Consider the following 14,219-nt stretch of genomic DNA (forward strand, 5'->3'; position numbering starts at 1 on the left):
ATTTTAGTTTGTTTTGTACTGCTGCTGTACCTCTGTACTGATCTGACTAATATTGCTGTGGTTTTATTAATTTATTGTTTTATTGTCTTATTGTTCTATGGCTTCATCATTGTTTTGTGGTCCTCGCTTTCTTGTTATATGTTTTTAACTTTTAACTTTTGTTAATCCTCCAGAGAGCCTCTAATTCAACAACCGCACTGGCTCTCAGTGGGCCAAATGCAATGCTGGCATTAACTTGTAAACAGCTGGGCCAAATTCAATGTGATGGCATTAACTTGTAAAACCTGAAACGGCCTAGATCTAGGATATTTGCAGGACCAATTTCACCCATATATGTCTGCCCACTTGTTAATGCCTTTTGTAATGGTCCTCCTGGGTATCTCTCCAAACTTTATGCAACAGTTGGCAGAGATGTACAAAATCACAGAATCATCAAATAGCAGAGTTGGAAGGGGCCCGAGGGCCGTTGGAAGGGGCCCGAGGGCACTCCTGCTCAGTTCAGGACCCCAAGCTAAGCCACCCCTCTCAAGTGGCTTTCAGGCTGCGCCCAGTGCGGGAGGCCCAGACCTCCCTAGGCAATTGGTTCCATCAGTCCGGACAGTTGTCAGCATCCTCCCTTTGGAGAAGCCCATTGCCCACTCCTGCTAGGACTTCTCACAGCATTTTCTGACAGGTCTTGTACATTTAAAGTTGCTACTTATGTCCCCTCAGACATTTCACAGGTGACAGGAGCCTTTTCAAGGAACAGTAATGTGTTTTGCTGTTGCCTACTTTTGATTGCATTCTATCATCTCTTGTGACAATGCTTTTAGCATTGCTTATATTCCTACCATTGCTAATTTCCCTGGACACCATTTGTAAGAAATAAATCCTTTTGTTTCTGCACAACACTCCTGCCCAGGCACAGGGAAGTTAACGTCCCAGATTTCTCTCCTGATTGCTATGGGCAGCTTTGGGCAAGAGAAAAAATGGTGCGTGTGTTCAAAGAGGATGAGTTTCTTACAAATTATCTCATTCTGTGCAGAGGATTGGCAGCAGGCAGGAGAAGCTAAAGACAAAACTCTATACTAAGCTGCTGAGATAGCTCTCCCCTGTGGAAGCTCTTACGTACCCAAATGCTTTGAATTTTAATAAGATTGTAAGATACGACAATATTTTAGATAATGATGGAAAATTGAAGCCGAATCTAGAATTACAGAAACATGGCACTGATCTCTCTTGGTGTCATAAGATTCAAATACAATCGAGATATACTAAAGAATATAGAATGTATGGTTTTTATAAGGAATTAATAGCATTTGATCAAATGATTTTAAAATCAGATGAAAAATGATTAAAATGTTCTATAACTTTCTTTTAGATATGAAAATGGTAGATGAACAAGTTAAAGAGACTATGATAACATGGGCAGAAAACTTTGGATATAATATTGAGTTACAGAAATGGCAAAAGCTGTGGGAAAGAAATATTAAGATAACTCTAGCATCTTCATATTAAGAAAGCCTTTATAAAATGTTTCACAGATGGTATCTATCACCAAATAGATTAGCAAAAATGTTTCCAAATATGTCAAACAGATGTTTGAAATGTAAACACAAACCTGGTACCTTCTATCATTTGTGGTGGACATGTGTTAAGGCAAAAAAATATTGGGTTAAAATACACAAGTGGCTTGAGGAAATGCTGCATAAACCATTAACATTTAAACCCGAAGTCTTTCTATTAGGTATTGTTCCTGATAATTTTGATAAACAAGCTATATATTTAACTTTACATATAACTACTGTGGCGAGGATTGCATTTGCTCAACATTGGAGAAGCGAAGAGCCACCTACTGAAGGGTTAATTTTTAAAAAGATCTTGGACTGCACAGGGATGGACAGATTGACTTTGTCTTTGAAGGAGAAGGAAGATATGTACTTCTATCAAACTTGGAATATTTTTTATCATTGGTTAGAGAAACAGGACTATGCGTAGAATTGAATATAGTTCTTAAATGAAAAAAAAAAAAGCAGCGTGATGTCAACCCAGTATATCCGATGTCCTGAATAATTGTTGTTTTTAGTTTTGGATTTATACAGAAAGTAATAAAATTTGTTTGAAACAAACCAACAGATTTGGGATTGGCAGCAGGCTTCAGGCAATGGGCTACAGCCAGGAGGTTAGACAGATTCAGTTTGACAACTTTGGTAATCCTAGGCAGCCATAATCATGTGAAGTGCTCAGTGGACAATGCGTTTTGGAAATTTTCGTATGCGGCTGAAATCCCTGCTGCCCCCATTCAATTCCAGCACTGCTTGCAGGGCCACCCTCCCTTTGTAAATGCTACTGCTATGACCATTGCCACCAGCAATACAAATCAGCATCCTGTACCCATTGCAAAAGGGCTTTTCCAGCTGCTTTCTAATTGATTTTTACAAGAATAGTATGAGCAGATTATTCCTCTGCTACATAAAACTGAAAACTGTGCTTGCAAGAGCAACTGGGTAAAAGTTTGCCTCCCAAAAAACTAGAGAGCCACAGCAAGCTGTTCGAGAGAGATAAAGTGCACTGGTGCACCACAAGGTCTCTGTGGGAAAGAGCTGAAGAATTCTTTGGCAGTCGCTCATCAAGGGTGGGGCACATTCATTCTCTACCACTCCCATCCTTCAGGTTCTATCCAAATGTTACATCTGCCACTGAAGATAAAAGCTGGCCTATCACCGCTGTTAGAGCCTTCACTTTTGGTCATTCTTATTCTAAAAGCTCTCGTAGGGTCTTAGATAATTCCTTCCAAAGAAGCCGTTGCAGAAAAACCCCCCACCAAAAAGGTGACTTGAAAAAATATCTAAAACTCTTGGTACACTGGTATTTCCATTTTGTGGACATTTATTTATATATTGCTTTGTAAAATCTCCAAGTGGGTTTGAATTTAGAAATTACACCCCAAGGATGGCCTTGGCAGTTGAAGAGAGTGTGAGAGTTGGAACACTGGAGGGAAGGGAAGGATTGGGAACAATTTGCTGGGAGTGACCCAGAGGTTTAGGGGTGCCTCTCTTGGCCTGGAAGACCAGCTAGTTGCATGACGAAAAATCAAAGCTGAAGTCTAGATCAAAGTCACTGTATGTATGTAAATGCCACTCCTATTCTTGTCTGCAGGGACTCTTCAGCAGCAGAGGTCTCCCAGCAGAGCAAACAAGGTTCTGCCCACTTCTTGGCAGGGGGTGGGTAAAGTGAGCAGCCTTAGACAGCAATGGATGCCCACCCACTTGTGAGCACGTACTCAGTGAGAGAGCATGTAGGAAAGTGCACTGTTAATGCAGCAAGCTTAAAATGTATTCAAACTGAATTAAATACTATTTAAACTGAGTTTCAGTTAAATTGTTCCTTGCTGAATTTTCCTCCTCATAATGCATAGGCAGTCAACTGCACGTGGCCAAAGTTTTTCAGGTTGCCTTCTCCCCACCCTAACAGAATTTTACCCTTCACATAGTTTGAGAGTGCTATGCCATTAAAGTCATAAAGTTTTATATTTTGAAGCATAAAGTTAGTGTTTCACATTTCTATGTTTGCGTTCCATGTTAACAATGGAAAAACTTGCTCCTAACAAGGAGGATATTCTATTCTTGATGTATTTATATTGTGGAATTCACGAAGACAACACAAACTGAAGCAAATGGAGACAAAAACGAAATGAAAGAAACAAAAAAAAAATCCGGATATGTAAATATTCAGATAACAGCATAAATTCATGTGTCTCAGTTGTATATAAGCTTCAGCAAAGGCAGACCAAATACCCATACATAAGTCTATCCCAAGGTGGAAGCATGGACATCAGTGGGCGACTTATTTTATATTGTTAATTTGTTTTATATTTTGAATGTGTTATATTTTAATTTATGTTGTGAGCCGCCCCGAGGCTTCGGCGAATGGGGCGGCATAGAAATGTTTTAAATAAATAAATAAGTGTGGTTCCGTGTAAGCAAGTGCAAAGAAATCCCAGGCTCATGTACAAGTTGATGTGACCTAAACTTCTGGTTACTGGCCAAGAAAGGGATCTTGAGATTGTTTGTCAAAGCTCAGTGAAAAGGTTTACCCAGCCTGTGGCTGGGTGAAAAAGGCAATTGCATAATCAGGAAAGGAACTGATCATTAGACATCATCAGGAAAGGAACTGAAAATAGAACCGCCAAGATCATTCTCCCAGTATACAAAGCTACAGCATTACTGCCTTAGACTACTGTGTACAATTCCAGTCAGTGCACTTGAAAAAGGACATGGCAGAACTGGGAAATGGCTGGAAGATGTACAGAGAAGGGCACCTAATATGATCAGGCTGGAGCAGCTCCCCCAAGAAGAAAGCGTACAGCAGCCGAGCTTGTTACCTTAGGAAAAAAGCTGAGCAAAGGGGAGGAACAGTGGAGGTGTTCAGAATTATGCAGGGTGTGGAGAAGGTGAAGAGGGTCATCTCATGAAGATGACTGGTGGGAGATTTGTATAGATAAGAAGCAGTAGTCCTTCACGGAGAGCATAGGAAAACTATGGAAATCTCTGCCATGAAATACAGCGATGGCCACCAATCTGGACTGCTTTAAAAAGGGACTGGACAATGTCTTGCAGGAGAAGGCTATCAGTGGCTACTGATCCCGAGGCATGTGCTGCCTCCACTGTCAGAGGCAGTTGTGGGGAAACTTGGGCAAGGAGGAGCTTGTGGGATGCCGTGCACAGCTAGCTTGCCGTTCTGTGAACAGATGGTGGACTGGATGGACCACTGCTCCAATCCAGCATGGCTCTTATGTTCTAGCAGTGCCAGGCCTGCTTTAGGTCTATCCTTCTTTCACCAGCCATGTAATTCACCTAATACCCATTCAAATCAATATTTTTGTAGACCATGTTCCCAGAAGTTAAATCATTTCATAAGCTGGGGAGTGGGGGGCGGGACTTCAGGGTTTCTTTGCCTAAAAGCCCAGCCTGCAATATTCCATGTGAGGATTTCATGTAAGGATTTAATTAAAAACTATAGCAATAAAGGATTTCAAATCAAAGCCATGCATCCAAATAGTATTAAGAATACACTTGAGGAAGACCATGGAGGATTAGTTTTGCTCCTCTCCAAAGGGCTGAGAGTGATGAGGGCAAGCAGGTCTCATTGGTTAGGGAATCTAAGGCTGGGCTACGTGTACCAATGAAATCAACTTCAAATGAAGTTGGCACATACAGCAGAACCTTCTGGGGCTGTCTCAATGGATTAGTAAAATCATTCAGAAGCTGGCAGTGCATTCAGTACCCTTGTCTCCAAGCTGGTATACTTTTCAAGATTACAACCCATGCATTTAAGTGTGGTTGGAAACACATTTGGCAACAATACACAAAACAGTAGCAAAACAAAAGGTTACAAATAGTCATTTCCCAATAGCAGCCTGGCCACCCTTGTGGAAGGAAAACTTTAAATTTAAGGAAAATTCCAGTCTAATTTTAAAAAGTTGCAATCCAAATAGACCTTTATAAAATTATAATAATGTGTGGAACTCTCCTTAGCCAATCCTGTTAGCAAGGCACAACTCACCTTCCTATTACAACAGCAACTTTTTATTGATTACGTCAGATTTACATTAGGGTTCTTCCAGAATGCAAACAAGAAAAGAGGAATTGGCATCAGACAGTTATCATGTTGCAATTTCTACTTTATTGGATGTGAAGGGATTTCTAAACTCTTACGATAAAACCTCATCATTTTTTCAAGCAACTTCACCCTTTCTAAAATGTATGAACCCCACAAGCAGTATCAACACTAATGTAAAACACAAAGAATAACGGATTTAACTTGATCCAGGCAATGTCTTCCACGCCATGTCCAGCACAAGTTGTCATTGCTGAACACTCCTCAAAGACAGCCCTACACAGAGCCCCCTGTGACCTGGATTTCAGCACACCGATGCCACCGTGGCTGGACTGCCCTTCCTGGGGAGGGGCTGGCATAAGCACGCCAGTCCAAGCTGCGCTGCCGCACTCCTGGCCTCAGCAACCATCTGACCACCCAGCAGCTACACAGTGCCCAGAAGCTCTCGCAGCCTGCAAGGCTGGTCTTTCGAGGGAGTGCAATCCCACCCTCAAACGTGCAGCCAAGATAGTGCCTGCTTATCTTTGAGAAATCCCCTAGGAAGGAGGTTGGCCCAGAAAACCAGACGGTTCTGCAAGCAAGAAGGCCTCTGCCCACCCCCCACCCCCGCCACGCGCTCTCTCTCTGTGTTTCTGTCTTTATTATCGCTTGGTTCATTAGCCCATGTCTGATTCATACCAGTCAACAGGCACCAGTACAATCTCCCAGTCTTAGAGGCAGAGGCAGAACACAGGAAGAACTGGAGTCCTCTGCACCACACCCCCAGTCCCTCCTCCCCCAGTGGTGAGCAGCTGTTTTGTGCTTTTTTAAAATTGTTGGTTTGATTTTTGTTTTTCTCATCGTGCAGGCTATTGTACTCCTGAGTTGATAGGTACTCCATTTGTGAACACTGGGATAAGCTTAAAAATGTAAGTATCCCTGCTAAGGCCATTAATAATTCTTCAGACTGGCATGGGGAAGGCCTTCTGAGCTGCTGCCTAACAAACTGGGGCTCTCCCATGGCTCCAGCCTTTGCAAGTGAAGATTAGGGGACTTGCAGGCACTCGAGAGTCTCCCACTGAGAAGGTCGCAAGAGCCAGCGCTGCTGCACCAGGCAGGGTGCTGTGCTGAACTGCTCTCCCCAGAGAGCGGGACCGCCTTTTTTCATTCCCCCTTTTTTATTTTCGTTTTGTCAGAAAAAAAACCCCATAGATACAATTACAACAATAATAATATAACACAACAAGAACACAATAATTGAAAAAGAATAAATGAAGGAGTGCACCCACCACCCCAGAGACCAATACTACATCATACACATATATAATATTCTTCAATTATACCCATATCCCCTCCAGAAATTCATATAATCTTGACTGGGTTTACAGCCTTTACCTTCTATTAGTACTGCTTTTACAAAATCTTCCCAAATTTCATTATATTCATTTGCTTTCATTAACCCTTTTAAATTTTTATTTCTGTTGTCAGTTTATCATTAATTACCATATTTCATTATACCATTCATGCCTTTGCAAAACCCAATTTTGTTTCCAATATTTAACTATCACTAGCCTAACTGCCATTTTCATACTTACAACCAATTCTTTCTTAGCTTCATTTATATCTTGGTTTTCTGTCAACAGTAATAACACCATTCTTGGTGACACTTCTAAATCTATATTTAAAATTTCTCCTATTTCCTTAAATACCATAATCCAAATCTTTTGTATATTTTAACAATCCCACCACATATGTTTATAAGTTCCAATCTCTTTACCACATCTGCAACATATATTAGAGTATTTGTCATCAATTTGATTTAACTTTACTGGTGTTAAATACCATCTCCATATCACCTTGTATCCATGCTCTTTAATTCTTACTGACATATTCTTATATACTCTTCTATTCCAAATATTCTTCTAAACCTTGCCTTTTATCTCACCTACATCCATTTCCCAAATTGATTTTAAACTTTTTGTCTGATCGCCTAACTCCATTAATATCCTGTAGATTTTGGCAATTCTTCCTTTACTTGTATATTCTTCCTCAGTCTCACATTCTTTTATAATCATTTCAAATTTTGTTGTCTTTCTTCCTCTTTAAATTTGTCCTCCATCTTTATCCATTTTTCTAATTGAATTAAATTTAACCAATTTAATTTAACCTTTGGCAATATACTCCTCAATTGTATTATATTTTTATCTTATTTTTCCAATCTTCCCATTTATATATATGGTTATATTTTAATTTATTAATCCTATCCTTTAATTCTATTTTTGGGAATTTCTCCATTTCGCCCACTGGTGTCAACGGAGAAATTCCCAGGATTAACTGTTGCCTCCATTTTTCCCATACTTCCATTGTATTTTTTTTTTTAAAGGGATTTTGCACTTTCTTAATAATCTTTTTAATACCCTTTTTAAATCAATATGACTCTAAATGATTGCCTATTTCCCTTAATTCTTTCAATTCAATATCACTCCATATTAATTCTTTATTTTGGCCTATAATATCTGGAACTATCTTTAATTGGTTTGCTACCCAATACTTTTTAGCATCTGGGATGCCCAGCCCTCCTTTTTTTTTTTTTTTTTTTTTGTGATTCGTACCATAATGCTTCACTTACTCTTGCTCTTTTCCCTCCATTACAATCAACCTCCAATAATTTCTGCATTTCCTTTAATTCTTGATCATAAAACCTGATTGGGATCATCCAAAACAAAAAATTAATATTTGGCAGAATTTTCATTTTTGTTTCTGCTATTCTTCCAAACCATGATAATTTTACTTTTTCCTATTTTATCTTTTATATCCTTCTTTAATTTTTCCTAATTTTTCTTTTTTCATTCTTGGCTATCTTTTGGAATATCAGTTCCTAAATATCTAATATTATCTACAATTTTTAATTTATATTTTTCTTTTAATATATCCAATTCTACATTATTATGATTATATTACATCATTTAGGATTTTTCCCAATTAACTTGCAATTCACTGTTTTTCCCAAATTCCTTTAAATGTAAATATATTCTCTCTATAGTATTTATTGGGTCTTGAAATTGTTGGGCCCCACCCACCTGGCAGGATTGGTGTGGCAGGAGGCTATCAGTTGTGTATTGGGGTCAGCACAATAGGAGGCTTGTCAGCCACCCCAGGCATATACAGAGTGTTCTTCAAAGGATAGGCTAGCTGCAAGCCGCTCCGCTTTTGTATCAAAATATGGACTAACCGCAAAACCGTCTCGCCTCTGTATCATGCCAGCTCGCTTGCGTAGGCTGTCAAAAACAATTCTCCCTTTGTTTGTAACAAGGTATAAATACTCCGTTGTCCCTCTACAGGGCGCGGCACCCATCCTGTCCTTGTGGGAGAGTGTTGTCCCTATAGGAAATAAAAAAACCTTCTCTTAAAAATACCAACTGGTCTCTAATTTCATCTGTAAAACTGTGGGATACAACAGAAATGTTAACAATATGTCATCTGCAAATAAATTAATTCTGATTTTCTGATGTACTCCAATTCCTTCTATCTGTATATCATTCCTAATTGCATTTGCCAATATTGCCAATATTTCCATCATTAAAGCAAATAATATTGGAGATAATCCTGTCTCATCCCTCGGCTTGTTTCTGTAATACCATAATTTACAATTATTTTTGCTGTATTTTCTGAAATAGTTTATTTATTATTTTCTTAAACTTTACTCCAAATCCCATCTTCTCTATTAAAATCTTCATTGTTGGCCATTCCACACAGTCAAAGTCTTTAAATATATCTTGTGCTAATATACTTGCTTTTATATTTTGCTTCTCAATATAATAGTTAATATTTAAAACTCTCCTTACCACATCTGACATTTGTCGACCTCTTATAAACCCAGAGTGGGACTGCCTTTGCAGCAGAGGATGATGGATGTTGCTAGTGCCAGGGACAGATGAATCTGTCATCATTGCTTTCTCTCAATTTCTCATTTTCCTAAACTTAAGTCAGTTCGTTTCACACTTTAAGAATTTCCCTAGCTGTAAATTCAGCTGTAGATTTTCTAGTCTTATCATGGATACCAAAATCCATGTTGCTGTTAAATAGGAGATACCCCCCACCAAAATAGAAACTGATCCTCACATGTCTAAAAGAAGAGAGGACACCTATTTCCTTCCTGCAGAAGTGACATATTCCTGAGAGAGGGGAACACAGATTGCAAAAGAATTGAGAAAGCTATATACTCAGGTCAGGAGCATCCAGCAGAGTGTGGGTAGACAAGATTGTTGCCCACAGGTTCTTAGCATTCGCAATAACCAATTTCTAATACACAACAGAGATTGGAATAGCCACATATGTCTTAGAAAACATATCTGCTCCTTGTACAAATGACCCAGGATATTCAACGGCCTATATGCAAAACTGAGCAACTACACAGAAATACTTGAATTCCAAATGGGGGCATCCTGAATACAAGAGCTTCCAAGCCTTCCGCCATGCTTCAAGTCCTCATGGGTAATATGGCACCCCAAGACCCACAGTGACTAATAATGGTTTGTGTGACTCAGGAATGTCTCTGTCCAAACTTCACTAGGTGAGCTCATGTTTTAGTGATGCTGCTACTTACACAGGGTGATGTATACTATTGTATCCCCACCCCCCACAGTGACTATGGCTCCAGAATTAGAGAAATAAATCCTACAGCTCCCAGCATCCATCAGATGGCATGGCTGGTTGCAGGGTACTGGCAGTTGCAGGACTTGTTTCTGTCAGAGGATTGTCAGCAGTATGCAAGAGAGCAGTTCTGTGGGGAAAACGAAGGCACACTTGAGGCAGAGTTACATCTCCTATGGCCTGTTGATGAAAGGAAAGGACTAGGCAGGAGTACATTCCAGGAAGAAGTATTCCGATATACATACCACACTACAAAACTATTCAGCTCATTGGAAAACTGATAAGAAAGGAATAAATGTACACCAAATAAGTTAGCTGGTTGCTGCTGCTGCCATCATTATTATTATTACTGGTTCCTTTTTTACTGGAAGAATAAGAAAAAGGCTGGCAAACTATTCACTGTGAAGGTAAATAAATGATGTCATACAGGACTTCCTGCAGAAAACCAAGATGTCTGATTATTCCACAAGAATGCCATTAATTTCCCTTTATAGCCACTGGAATAGAAAACACAAAGAAACAAACAAAAATAGGCAAATCACCTGGATCAGACAGATACGACAGTGGGTGGTATAAAATGAACTCAATTTGTTTTCTTCTAATGCTAACAGATTTGGCTGTACAATGTCAATATATTGTGAACAACAACAATTATCTTCCAAAGGGGCTGCTGACCACCCAGAATGGGCAGCCCTGAAAGCACCAACTGGGCTACTATTACATGGATGGGTAGGATTGGGATGAAAGCACCTCCAGAATGGGACAGATCTGTTTTCCACTGCAGCAGCCACAGGACGTGCAGTGGCCCTACAGCTTCAGGCTGACCTTTATGCTTCCCTTGCCTGCACATTGCAACTGGCCACAAACCTGCCTCTTGGGAGGAACGGGTTTCTGGGCAGGTTTTGCACTCACTCACTCCAAGGGCTCTGAGAGGATAATACAATTAAGTCACACCAATCCCTCGGAAAGGGGTTTGAGCTATGCACAGTATGCTCTCCAAATATGTCTCAATCCCATGATGCATCGGATCCCCAGATAGGTTACAAAACTCCACAGCATTGCACAAGAACAGTGGGTGTATTTGCAGCTGGAGAACTGCAGCTGCAGCTATAAAACTACCTTAGATATTTGAGGTTTATCTATCAAAAAGTTGCTGGACTCCTGAACATTTCTTTCACTTAGTCATCCAAGCAGATGGCAACTGCTGGAGATACAGAAGGTTGCATGATATTCCTGTCCACCTTTTCTGGAACTGTGTTGTCGCATAATATTTCTGCAAAAAAAAAAACCCATTAAGAGTGAATATGTTCTTAAACCAACCCTATCAAATTCAATTTCTGCAAGCTATACTGGACACATTTCTTTAAAAGTGGCATATCCAAAGAAAAGAGAAGTTTAACGAGACTGCCTTCCTTGTCAGATTTCTCAAATCACCAGATCCTGTGAGATGAAACAAAGGCCAAAAGATCTCCTAAATCTCTTTAATTAAAAGGAGGGGGAGTTAAATTTAAAAACATTTGGCAAAATTTCCCATAATTTAATGTGGGGGGGCATAAAAGTGATTTTTCCTGTCCATTTATATACAGTATTTGTAGCCCACTCTTCAGACCCCAAAAGTTCCATAAATACATTACAAAGGTCTGTCCCTGCCCTCAGGCTTACAATCAAAAAGATATCATAAAAAAGGAACATTGACTGGGAGGGAAGAGAATGAAGCAAACTCAAGGTACTCTTTCTTAATCTAAATGCTTTTTGAGGTGTTCTTTCTGGCAAGGAAGGGCAAAATAAGCACCATGCAGCTATTTCCTTTCCTGGCCAATGTACTGGGCTAGCTTGCCTTACCATTGCACTCCTCTCTGTTGCCAGCATAACGTTTTATCTTGCTATTCTTCTTCCTCTTACCCCATTATTTTTGCATCTCACAAGAAGAAACACATCAGTCTGTGTGCAGTCATTCACTTGCTAAGTTGTTTAAGAAAGGTAAGCTTTGGATTTGACCACTTCTTGAACTGAAACAGGACGATTCAGAAAGATTCAGATGGTGCCTGAATTGAAGCAGGAGTCCTGTAAAGCTGACTGAAGCAGAACACACCCACACATGTAGGAATTTAAGGCACACGAAAATGCTTGAGTGCCTTTCCCCCGGAGCTCTCCGCAAGAGAAAATCACTGAGGTGGGAAAAGGAGGGCAGGAGGAGAGGAGCAGCTTTGGTCCTCTGCCGCTTGCCATCACGGTGAACAGTTTGCCCCCAGGCTTCCTGGCCCAGAGTTCTGGGGGACGAATGCTGAAGGAGCGTTGGCCTATAAAGGGGGACCGGCGTGTGCCTGTTGGCTCTGCGTCCAGGCCCCACCTTTCAGTTAGCCCTGTGCGCATGGAGCAGCTGGCCTGGTGGCACACAACCGCGAGCCGGCAAGTGGCGGATTGCCTGTGCACAGCGTGCCAATCCTGCCGCCTGCTGCTGCTCTTCGGCAGGCCATCAGCTGCACCACCAGTGGCACAGTCTGGCCCATTTGGGGGAACTTCTGTGGCAGCTCCAGCCTGCTGCTGAATTCCAATCTTCTTCATTTATTTCAAGAACTGGGTTTTTTTTTTTTTTTTTTAGCTGCAGAAGGCTTATTACCCTAGAGGTTTTCGTACACTTTAGTGCTGCATTCAGCCATTCATTGTATCTATGTGCTTGCATGAGTTGACCGAAAGCATAAAAAGAAACCAAGGTAGATGCAGAAGTGGAAAAGGTACAGTGATTGATCTAATTTTGTTACATCAAACTCTACTATCCTAATGGCCAAAACATGTTTCATCTGGAGATGCCCTGGAAAATATTCCAGAGCTAGAACCAATGCAGAATACTGTGACTCATTGATTGCTAGGAGCAAACAGGTTTCAATCTAGCATTGCATGGGCAGAAGCCCAGTTGTGCCATGGAATTTTCCAGTGATCTCCTTTCCCTCTGCATCCCATTGAACAACCCCCAGATCTTCTCCACAGCTTACCTCAACCCTCCGGAGCAGATGTGAGGGTGCACGGAGGGCTGCAGGTGGGAGGGCACATATCTTCTCTCAGCTATTTCTGTTCTGCTGGCAGATGGCCAAGTATTAGCTATAACCCGTAGATTGGATATAACCCATCACCCCAACTCTTGATTCAACTCGACTTACTTCCTGCCTGTTCCTGAACTCAGCTGAATGTAAAAATTGTCATAATTACTATAGAAGCCAGGCTACTGTCTGGAATCTCTCACCATGATCTCCTGGCTCTCTCAAGATGCCCTGTTTATCATTTGGCTTCCTTAGGATTTCATTCTGCAAAAGTGCAAAATATGGTCCTTTTCTGTGGCTGTCCCTAAATGCAACAAGTCACCCAGCAGGAATATGCTTGAGGCCAGACCATTCACCCCTTTCATAACCCTGAAAAGAAGCAAGCTTTGCAAGAGATTCTGGAGCTATTTACTGCAGAATAAATTTATTTAGGACTGATAAAAGTGTTGCTGCTTGTTGTCCTTACGTACCATCTAGACATCTCCAGCTGACAACAGCCCTATCAATGAATGCCCCGCAAAATGTCGTGACCTTCACAGCTCTGCTCAGCTCTTGTAAATAAATAAATAAATAAATAAATATCAATCCTCTTTTCAATTAGAGTGCATATGGGTGCTGATTAGGGCTGGCCCACAAAAACGATTCTACCAAAAAATCATCATGAAATTGGCTAATTTCACTTGAAAACACTGTAGAGAATTTATCAGACCAATATCTATGCTTAAGAATAAATTTGAGGCTGTTTTGCTGATTGTTAAACCAGCACCTAAGGCCCAGCAAAGAACTGCGTAGTGAAACTTAGTCTTGGTTGCCCAGGCAATCCAAGAAATGGGCAGGCTCTCTCCCTCTGTGATGTTTGCTTGATGCCACAGCTCTATTCGTGTTATGCTAACACGGCCAAGCTATTTTGCAAGCTAAAGACTGCACTCCATGGGCTACAGTGGTTTGATA

Source organism: Varanus komodoensis, unplaced genomic scaffold (genome assembly GCF_004798865.1).
Source record: "Varanus komodoensis strain SLA01 unplaced genomic scaffold, ASM479886v1 scaffold97, whole genome shotgun sequence".
Classification (NCBI taxonomy): Eukaryota; Metazoa; Chordata; class Lepidosauria; order Squamata; family Varanidae; genus Varanus; species Varanus komodoensis.